The sequence below is a fragment of the Mauremys reevesii genome, linkage group 1 (genome assembly GCF_016161935.1).
Source record: "Mauremys reevesii isolate NIE-2019 linkage group 1, ASM1616193v1, whole genome shotgun sequence".
Taxonomy (NCBI): domain Eukaryota; kingdom Metazoa; phylum Chordata; order Testudines; family Geoemydidae; genus Mauremys; species Mauremys reevesii.
Genome location: NC_052623.1, coordinates 86,395,103 through 86,404,504, shown reverse-complemented (window position 1 = coordinate 86,404,504; position 9,402 = coordinate 86,395,103).

The following is a 9,402-nucleotide window of genomic DNA, read 5'->3' as shown; positions in this document are numbered from 1 at the left end:
TATCTCCAATTATTACCTTTATGGAAGCTGTTGCATACCCATAATCACCATTGCTGCTTTTCTCTGAACATTTTCCAGTTCCCCTATATCCTTTTTGAGCAAAGTGTGTGCGCAACATAGATTTAGATGGCGACATTATGATATTTTCTGTTTTATTGTTTGTCCCTTTCCTGGTAGTCCCTAACATTTTGTTAGCCTTTTTGACCCCTGCTGTGCATTGAGCTGAAGTTTTGAGAGGACTATCCAAGATCTCTTTCTTGAGTGGTAAGAGCTAATTAAGAACCCGTCATTTTATATGTCTGGTTTGGATTTCCAATGTAATTGTGGATGTTTTTGTCCATATACCCATCTAATCCTTTTTTGGATTAATAAGATTCTGGCCTCATTGATATCTAGTGGCAGTGAGTTCCACATTTTACTTGTAGTAGGTTTTTTAAAATGTTTCTGTTTATCTGTCTTAAATTTTTTCCCTTTCATGTGGCAATCTGGTTTAGTGGATCTTCTTGAGAGAAGAGAGAAAGGAAGGAATTATCATTAAAGGTTGCAAATATACCAGTGCTGCAGTCACTTTCATATTGGTTGACTGAATCGTAGGTAGGAGCTCCATGACTAAAAATGCCTAGGGAGCCAGAGAAAGTCAGCAGCTGTAGACTCTAAATTAGAGTAACACTCCATTCTTAACTGTGTATCTATTCAAATATATAAGGTACAGTCACTGGTTTTACTTTGAAAGTACAATATTTCTCTATGTGCAGTAATTCACACTGATAGAGATGTGCTCATCTACCTCATAGTTTCAGTAATGTTTCCAGGCCTCTGTAGGCAATCCAGTTTGACTTGTCTCCTTAACACCCACTCCCATAAATGTATAATCACTTCAGGTGCTAACAGGGTTTCTCCCTGGATGGTGTTCAGCATCACAGTGTCCTGAAAAATTACTTACTTCTCTAAGATTACTTTTGGATCAGTGATTACTTGCTTACATAAGTCCTCTGAAATGTAGTGGGGCGGGGAGGCGGGGGGGGGAATGCTACTCAGATACTTTCACATTAAAAGTAACCAAAAGACCATGGTGACTAAGTAGTCATCCAGGAAGCATTGTTTTCTGAAGAGTGTAAAACACTGTTTCATGATGAGTTTTCCCCATGGCTCAGGTGGTCATAGTCCAAACAAAAATAGTCATGAGATTGGCTATTTCTAGGATGTAATGAACATGATAATATATATCCTTTTGCACTTAGATCCTCAGATGAAAAGTTACTATATATCGTAGGTATGTATATAACCACCATTACCATATTACCCAAGCTCCTCACAATCTGTAATGTATTTACACTCCCAATCACCCCTGTTAGGTAGGTAGGTAGGTGCTCTTATCCCTTATCTTACAGATTAGGAATTTAGGTACAAACAGCTGAAGGTGACTTGTCCAAGTCACATAAGAAGTCTATGGTAGGCACAGAGGGCAGAGAATTGAACCAAGGCTTCTCGTGTTCCAGACTACCAGCCTAACCCAAACCCATTCTTCCGCCACCCACTTTTCAAACAACTCAAATCACATCACAATATGCTTACAAGGCAGGTAAGTATTGTAATACCCATTGTCCAAATGGGTAAACTGTGGCACAGCAAAGTGAAGTCATTTGTGTAAGGCAGGGGTTCTCAAACTTCACTGCACTGTGACCCCCTTCTGACAACAAAAATTACTACAGGACACCAGGAAGGGGGACCGAAACCTGAGCCCACCCAAGCCCCACTGCCCAGGGTGGGGGCGCCAAATCCAAAGCCCAAGGACTTCAACCCCAAGCAGGGGAGCCTGTAACCTGAGCCCTGTCACCCAGGGCTGAAGCCTTTGGGCTCGGGCTTTGGCCTCGGGCAGTGGGACAGGGGTTCAGCCCTGGGCCCCATCAAATCTAACTCCAGCCCTGGCGACCCCATTAAAATGGAGTTGCAACTCACTTTGGGGTCCAGGCCCACAGAACTGCTAATTAAAGGTGTCTCACTGAAGCAGTGGTAGAGGTATGAATAGAATCAATGCTGATTTCCATCCCCATGCTCTAAACCAGGGGTAGGCAACCTATGCCATGTGAGCTGGTTTTCAGTGGCACTCACACTGCCCAGGTCCTGGCTGCTGGTCCAGGGGGCTCTGCATTTTAATTTAATTTTAAATGAAGCTTCTTAAACATTTTAAAAACCTTATTTACTTTACATACAACAATAGTTTAGTTATATATTATAGACTTATAGAAAGAGACCTTCTAAAAATGTTAAAACGTATTACTGGCATGCAAAACCTTAAATTAGAGTGAATAAATGAAGACTCGGCACACCACTTCTGAAAGGTTGCCGACCCCTTCTCTAAACACTCTACCACTTGAATGAAGTGATAGTCTATTTTCAGTACTGAATGGTATGTGAGCAGCTAAATTCTTCCCTCCTTGGTGAAGGCTTTAATAGGTATATCTCCATTAACTTTAATGGGAGTTATGTGCATAAATCCATGTTCACAGAGGGGAGAACATAGCCCACAAAGTGTCTGTTGCAAGTATATTAAATTACTGAATATTTTAAAATGTGCTTGCTGATTTCATGCAGAGTAGGGTTATTAAGCATGTCTTTAATTGCTTAAATGCCTCAGCTGTGATTTAAATACATTAGCAATTATTTGTATGAGTGATATGTTTGCAGTATATGTGGTTGATGCGCCTACCCATCAAAGAATTTCCATATATCTTAATATATTTTGAAGTATTTATCATTGTATAATACTTGTAGCCATGACGTCTTTATTTTTGTTTGAAATTTCATTTTGAATACAGGGTCTCATGATCTCTCTAGTGTATATCAACCATTGTCCCCCTAGATCTAACAGTGTTAGTCTGTTTTCAGCATGCTGTGTATGTCTTTCTACTGTTTCTAATAGCTTTTAACTTTCCTGGGGTACTTGTAGCTCGTACAATTTTACTGTGGTGACTTAATATGGTGAATAAATGCTATTAAGTATTTTTATTTAAAAAAAAACACCATCTGGAAGAACCCACAATTGATGGTATAAATGAGAGGGAGAGACTTTGGGTTTAGACTGAAACAGCAGATGACTATTTTGAGCACACAGGACTAGGAGAAGTTTAAAAACAAAATAAGAGAGAAAAATGAAACATACACAAGCCTCAGAAACTAAATTAAATTTCCATGCACAGCATTTGTTAATCTAGAGATAAGTTTTCTAGACTGAATATCTCAACACCACAAACTGTGGGAAAAACAAGGAAGTATAAGCAGTTAAGTCAATGGATACCCATTTAAACACCACTCATCAGTTCTTTTTCTCAGTCTTAGGTTTGGTCTACACTTAAGTTCTGTCAGCATACTTATCTCAATCAGAGGTGTGAAAAAACACACCCTTGACTGACATAGTTATGCCAACAAAACCTGCAGTGTACACCCAGCCATTTTGATGAAAGAGGGCTTCTGTCCCTGTAGCTAACGTTGTTTGGGAAGATGGTATTCCTACACCAACAGAGGGTATTTCCATAGTACCAAATTTGGTCGACATAAGTTATGTTGGCTTAAGCTGCTGACTTTTGTACGTTGCTTGGGCACGTGCACACACGCTTTTTGCATTGGCACTGAGTGTATACTCCACAAGTGATTATGTCACTAGAAAAAAAGGTGGGGCATCATAGGTAGATATACCAGTGTGCTCTGTGCTGCCATGTGGTGCAATGCCTTGTGGGACATTTTTGCAGTGCTTTGTGGGAAACCAGCAATTTGTCCAGGGGTTTCTGGGAACTAGGTATCAAGTTTCCACAGTCCCACTTGGTCCATCCAATAATGCCTATTCCATCCCATAATTTTCATGCCATTTTTAAAATTTCCACAGGGGTGCACATCACTTTTCATTCTCTGCCATCTCTTTGCTAGAAGTATGGACCCTGCATAGCTCAGCACAGTTTTCATGACCATTGCCAATACAGGATGCTTGACTACTCCTGTAGCTGTGGAACTTCAGTGACTACAACCAGTGGCATGGTGAGAAGTATGAGATGCTTGAGGATGATGAATGGATGATGGATACAGTGAATACAAATACTTGTTGCTAGCATTTACAGAGCAACTCCACAAGGTGAGTAGGTGTTTCTGGGCCTGAGAAACAAGCATCGAGTGGTGGTATCACATTATAATGCATGGATCTTGCAAGACTTGATTGATTCTTGGCAACCTGCAGGAAATAGTGGATGGATTTGCAGAAATGATTTTCCTGCACTGCAGTGAGGCAATAGATGCACATCCCTAGTCTGGCACTATCCCTGTAAGAACTTGTGGAACTACAACCTGGGACCATGAGGGTTTTGGGCCACTGATGCTTCTACATAGCTATGGGAAGCTTAGGCTGGATTTCTGCTGGAGGACTTTGTGAAGCTAGACAGTGGTGGGAGTACTGCCTAGTAGGGCCTGAGTGTCAGTCCCCCACAGCCCACTGATTGGCTCATGCTAGTATATAAACCAGAAAGCCATCATGAGTTGCCTGAGCAATAACGCAAATGTCCAGCTGGCTTCCACTCCACACTTTGCCTGCTGTGGACCCTAGACTTTGGCTTCTGACCCTGGTTTGTCCCTACCTCTGCTATGTGCCAGCTGTCTGTTACCTGGTGCCTGACCCCGACTCCCTGGTATTCTGACCCAGTTTGACCCCGACCCTGCTACTCATTTCCTGACCGCAGCTTGGTAACTGATCGGTTCACACAGGCTGTCCTTGGCTCGGCTCTATCAGTTTGCCCAGACCACCATCAGGTCCCCCCGATTTCCTCCACAGATGACGGAAAAGGTGGGTTGCCCTCTGACAAACAGCTCCTAACAGGTCTGGGACTTGCAAGACCAGGTCACCCATCTGCAGGCAGAGAACCTCATGCTACAGGCTCAAGTGATGCAGCTCACTGTTGAAAGCACAAAGTCTGTGCGAGCAGCTAACACACTCACAGAGAGAAGCAGCTACGCTACATGCCTGGACAGACCACCCATCATCCAAACTGACTCCCTCTGCCTGAATGGTTTGTCGGGATTGTCGGAAATTCTGGGGGTTCCTGAACCAATTCAGGCTGCTCTTCCTGTTCCTCCCCAAAACATACCCCACAGACCAGACAAAGGTGGGTCTAGTAATCAACCTGCTTACCAGTGAAGTGCTTGATTGGGCTTCCCCCCTATTGGAGCAGAAGAGCACAGTGTTCTCTGACTGGGATGCCTTCCTGCATGCCTTCTGACCAAACTTCGATGACTCATCGCTTCCTCTTCAAAGAAACTGCCCTGTGGAAGCTTTGCCAGGGCCAAAGGCCGGCCACCTCCTATGCTGCTCACATCTCATAGACTCATAGACTCTAAGGTCAGAAGGGACCATTATGATCATCTAGTCTGACCTCCTGCACAACGAAGGCCACAGAATCCTACCCATCCACTTCTATAACAAACCCCTAACCTATGTCTGAGTTATTGAAGTCTCCAAATTGTGGTTTGAAGACCTCAAGCTGCAGAGAATCCTCCAGCAAGCGACTCATGCCCCACGCTGCAGAGGAAGGCGAAATGATGGTTTGTGACTGAGGTTGAATGGAATAAGGCAGCCCAATCATATCTGTTCCAGTGGGGACTCAGTGAAGATGTAAAAGGTTAGCTAGCCCGTGTGGAAAACCTCACCCATCTAGAGGCCTTTATTGATCTCACCCTGTCCACTGGCTTTTGGCTGTGAGAGTGGAAGGAGAGGTGGCCCGAGGCCCCATGCCCACCCACTATGCAAAAGCTTTTAGAACCAACTCCTGGACTCATGCAGGTCAACCTGGGTTACCAACACCTGACCCCAGAGGAGAAAGAACGCCAAGAACAGCTGAACCTTTGTTTTTACTGTGGTGCGCTCGACATGCTAAAACACTATCCCATTAGAGGCTGTAGTGGAAGTGCACCAGGAAATAATAGTATCTGCCCTTAGCCCAGCCCACCCAACCTTGCCAGTGAATACATAATCTGAAAAGAATGCTTTTGTATGTGTGATGGGTTGAACCCCCCATCCAGGATGCAACTTGGTGTGCTGGAGTCCCGCTGAGACCTCCCTTTTCACCAGCCTGGGTTTCCTCACCCTGTTCTTGCTGTGCTAGGCTCTCAAGCCTTCTCTAGACACACACACAGGTAAGGCCACACCCAGTCACAGATGCAGACTGAAATTAGTTGTGTGGGAGAGGATTCAGCTATGGGATTTACCCAGAATTCACGTGTACATCCCCTTTGGGGAGTAAAGCCAAATTAATATTGTCTTGCACTGTATAGAAAGATCTGCACAGCACAAACTCATATAAATCACCCTCTCCCTCAATGTGAAGAGAGCTTCTTGCCCCATTGTGAGCAGAATGACCACTATTGTGGGGGTGGGCATTGTGAGACCACTGCTGGAGGACTGTTTGGTTTGACACAGGTAATGCAGTGTCTACACTAGCACTATGTTGACAGTAGTAGGTCAACTCTGGTTCTGTGTTATTCAAAGAGGTGGTGGTATTGTGTTGATGAAAGGGGGTGTTTACGTCAACAGGAGACCAATTTAGGTGTGGACACATGCAACTCTATGTCAAAACAAGTCTGCTTAGGTCAACTTAACTTTGTATTGTGGATCAGGCCAGAAAACTCCATGTCTGGATCCTAGAGGCATATGCTGGGAGAGGCACTGCAGTGTAGGCATACTCTCAGCTACCTCCCTTCCACCTCCTACAGCCCATATATCTGCACTGTCATTTTGAACAACCACTGTGCAACCTTAACTGAGACAATGTTCATTGTTTTTCTAGTTATAGGGTTGGTGTGACTTTCATATGTTACATTATGCATGATTTTGTATGTGGCTGTGTAATTATGTGTTAAGTAAGTGAGCTCTGGTGCCAGATTGCAAATGCTGGCTGTTTCTCTGGAATGGGTGATCTATATTAGTGATTGTTCTGCATCTGGTATCACTTTTTATCTAAAAGTTTGAGACATGAAATCTGCATGTGTGTATGTATGTTGTATGGTGTATATGGGCGAAGTTAAGGCTGCCTGTTGGTTGCTCAGGAGGAAGATGAGATACATGGGCTAGGGTAGTTGAGGTGACAAGGGGAAAAATGGGATGTGGAATGACTTAGCTGCTTATTTCCTTGTTTTGTGGGTGGTGGGATATGCAGTCTAGCATCCTTAACTTTAACTTTTAGTGTGTGTGAATTTTACAGTATGTATCACATTGATAGTTAGTCATATGGAGATAGCTATCAGTGTTCATATGTATTATCCTGTAGGGCCCTCTGAAGAGGCCCAGTGTCTCCCAGGCACTCTGCCAACAGCTCCATTCCCATTCATCCCTGACCATTCCAGCTCAAGCTTCATATATCCTAGCAATTTTTCCTCTCCATGAAACATTCCTCTTGTGCAAACTGCATTTATATGTGGCAGTGTGTCAGGGTTGGGGGGGACCCCATCCAGTGCAGGGCAAGTATGCCCCACCTCCCTTAGGGTGTAGGAGCACGGTGTACGTAACCTGCATCTATGCCTCCATAGCCAGAGCCAATATACTCATCCCTATTAGCAGGGCAATGAGGCCTAATGGCTGAAGTCAATGTATTTGCCCCTATTAGCAGGGCAGTGCAGCCCAATGGCTGGAGTCCATAGATTTGTCCCCAGTTAGCAGGGCAGTAAGGCCAAGTGGCCAAAGTCCATAGATTTGCCCCTGTTAGCAAGGCAGTAAGGCCCAAAGTCAATAGTTTCACCTGAGTCAGCAGCACAGTAAGGCCCAGCAGCCAGAGTCAATAGAATCGCCCCAGTCTGCTGGGCATTAAGGCCTAATGGCCACAGTCAGTGGATTTGCTCTGTTAGCAGGGCAGTGATGTCTAGTGGCTAAGTGGCCTCAGTCAGGGAAGGGGGCCACCACACACAAAAAGGAAGGTGGTAGAAACTCAGGTAGGGGGGCTCAAGCCCTCCCTCTCTACCAGGCCCCAGTCCAGGGCCCTGGTAGTGGCAAGAGCACATGCCAATGAGTCAGCAGGAGAGGAGGAGGACGTTCAACCAAAACACACTGACTCAAAGTTCTGGTTCACTAACCAGGCAATTATCTAATTTCCCTGGGCTGCTTCCTACCACGGTTCCCGCTGCTGTGGTCTGGGCATCTCTGCTGTCTCAGGGTTCCCTAGTCTGCATTGTCCCTGGCGACTCTGGACTCTGCAGGGTCTCTGTGGGTACCCTGACATCTGGCTGGGTTGCACCATCTCTGGCTTCCATGGCCTCGGGCTTTGGCTGATCCTCAGCTGGAGCCTGCAGCATGTGTCCTTCCTCTCCAGCCGTCAGCCACAACTGAGCTGAGCTGCTCCCTTTAATAGTAGTGCATTTGGAGCATGCCCAGTACAGTTGAGGAGGCCTGGCTTCCTCAGCCCACAATATAACCCTTCCCTGTCCAGTGCGGGGCGAGTGCACCCTGTCACAGGCAGTGTCAGAAAAAAATGTTCATCATAGTAAATAGACGAATAGCAGTTATAGTTAAACAACATCCATGACACTGGGTCAAGTTCTATTCTGAGATAGGTGAGTGGAACACTCTTTGGCCACTTTATCATTAGGGGCTGAGTCTGCACCTACCAGCCAGATCTGACAGGTGGACAATATAACGTGTTGCCAACTCTCACAATTTTTTTTCCATTTTTGATGTTTTTCTTAAAGTCTCAGCTACTGGAATCGAGATTACATGATAATATGAACTTTCATTTTAAAAAATGGTTTATTTTTAAAGTTGCTAGCCCTCAGATTTGTAGAGAAAAGTTTGAAAATCTGAGGTGAGTTCCCACTGAAGGCTCAGAAACCAGAAAATAAATAAATAAGAATGCCAAACTTAATATGTCTTAAAATGTCATGATTTTCAAGCCAGTCTCATGACCTTTTGGGCCTGACTCCTTAATTTGGAGCACATAAGGATGTCAGTGCTGTGTTAACCTATGCGGAGTGCAAAGTATTTGTCATATTTCTGCACTAATGGGGAAAGTATACATCATGCCAGTGTTTAGAAACAAAGGAGCCAAGAGCCTCCTTGAAGGTGCTAAGCATTGCCAATTGTTCCTGAGAGCTAAGAGGGCTTAAGCTCCCTCCAGGAGGTTCACAGCACTTTTCAGGTTTAGGTCCAGACTGACAAACTTCTGGGGAAACATTCTAGGCAAAATTGTGCTCATAGTTCCATCTGTACAACCCCATTGATTTCCTTGGGGCTGCCTGGGTCAGAGTTTTGCCCTTCATGTCTGGAAATCCTTTTCTAGCAGTCCAGAAGTACATAAATTCCTCAATTTACAGTACCAAGGCCAACACAGAACAGCTAAACGAGTATGGATTTTATATTACAGGATCTATTTAATAAAA